A 2,027-nucleotide genomic window follows, 5' to 3' on the forward strand; every position below is an offset into this window, starting at 1 on the left:
TACTGGGAGTCAGAGGCTGATTGCAGGATTTCATGTGTGTGGGAATCTTGGCAGCAGCACTTTACTAGAATCCAGGGTGTGATTTCATTAGAGTAATAAAGGACATGACAAATTCACTGATGACAGTTGAGATACTGAAGAGGTGAAATATGCAGATTTGGTGATAGATCTGATATGGTGCTCAAAGATTCAAAGATTTGTGGTCATGTACCAAAGCACATGATAGAAGAAGCTACAGAATTATATGATTCATATCATGTTCAGATTTTAGGTACTTGCTTTACATTTTTAGTCACTTCATACTGAAAAGTTATTTTGGATAATTTCCATTCAACAAAGAAAAAAGTGGCAAATTGTTTGTATACCATACCAGCAATGCAGTTTGACTGGAAGCTCTTCTGCAAGCTAAAGAACACCTGCACCACTTCCTGAAACACATGTTTCCCACCCACCTCCCTTTTTAGCCACTCAAGAATCTTTACTTTCACTTTAGTCATCTGTGTGCGGACAAATCAATAGGTAAGCAAACATATGATCTTAATTCATAAAATATGGTTAATGTAGTCTGTTATTATTGTATAAAGTGAAGTGGAACAACTTTGTGTTTTATTTCAGATAATCAGCATTTAACTTAAATGGATGATTTTATGCCTTTAGTGTTTAAACCAGGAACATTAGTCACATATACGAACTTTCTTTCAAGTTATAACAAAGTTAAAGGGTAGTTGTTGTACAATTTATTATATAATTTTGCATACTTTTATATGTATTGCATAAGAACAAATATTTCCATCAGATTTTAGAAAGAATGAATAAAGAGATGATAAGAAGTAAACACTTGTTGATAGGTTTGTAGCTTGAACCTATTCGCTGGAACGTTGATGACAATATAATTACACAGCAAAAGCATTGAACACCTTGTAGGCGAAGTACTTCGTGTTACTCATGGATGAGGGGGACCTGCCTGGAGTCAAGTGTCGTTCCACCACTTGACCTCCGTCAGACTCTCAGCCAGGTTCCCCATAGCACTCCTTTTATTGTGGTTACATGAATATGCATAGGGTCATCAACATATAACATCTTACATAGGTATTCATGTGAACAAAGAATACTGTGTGTGTGTGTGTGGGGGGGGGGGTCAGAGTGTAAAAACTAATTTGATATAAAAACTAATACTATAGCATTTTCAAGTATATAACAATATTAAGTAACCATAATTTTATTACAATACCTCAAATTCAGCAGCTCATCATAAAAACAGCAAAGCAAACACCAGATTATGTTAAAGTGGCCCAGTGTATCAGTGGACGGTGCAGTGCAGTGTGTTAGTGGGTGTTTGGCATCCTGACAGTCCAGACTTTGAAAACACAACAACTATATAAAACTGTTAACATTAGATTTGTCTCTGTTGGGCAGATGTGTTGAGTTACTGTTTGAGTTATTGAAAATTTCCTTTGTATGACCCTGTAGCAGCCGAGCTGAATCTTTGTTAGAGAAAGTGTTTGTGGTGTTTGCAGGTTTTGTTTTAGTTTTTATAAAAAGCACAACAAGTTTAACAATTAGAGATGTTAGTAAGTATAGCACATCACTTACTCTGTTAAACAGATAATTGTATGTCTAAAACATACTGTGTATGTTGCTGTAGTTACAGCCCAACACACTCAGTAACAAATCAGTCATCATAGTGATCTTTACACTACAGGCTTCTGCAAGTACACTGACAGTTAAAGAAAACCACACCTATTTACTGTATATGACTAAACTATACTTTCACTTTGTGATGCAGTAATAACTGTAAAGTAGCAGCTTGTTATGCAGCTTTGTCTCAGAACTTTTTATAGATTTTATTGATGTATTATAAAGAATGCGCTTGCATTGTCAGACAAACATGTTCTGACACGGAAACTAAAATGATGCTAACAAAGTTATGAGATCTGCAGGTGAGTTACACCAGTTGCTGACCGCAAGAACTTCCTCTTCATAGCGCTTCAGCTCATGCAAACATCTGCTGCCAGTGGGAACTGTTA

At 36.0% G+C, this 2,027-nt stretch overlaps 1 protein-coding gene across 1 annotated transcript in view; it reads left to right on the plus strand.

Moving 5' to 3' along the window:
* Window positions 1–476: 476 nt before the first annotated feature.
* The window catches only part of LOC102215972 (HRAS-like suppressor 3), a 6,494-nt gene continuing 4,943 nt past the window's right edge, over window positions 477–2,027 (plus strand). Inside the window, exon 1 of the mRNA XM_005721719.1 lies at window positions 477–519. The gene's annotated coding sequence lies outside the window, so the exon portion shown is untranslated. The remainder of the gene's footprint in view (window positions 520–2,027) is intronic.

Source organism: Pundamilia nyererei, unplaced genomic scaffold (assembly GCF_000239375.1).
Source record: "Pundamilia nyererei isolate P.nyererei 1_Seehausen unplaced genomic scaffold, PunNye1.0 scaffold00005, whole genome shotgun sequence".
In the NCBI taxonomy this organism is placed as follows: Eukaryota; Metazoa; Chordata; class Actinopteri; order Cichliformes; family Cichlidae; genus Pundamilia; species Pundamilia nyererei.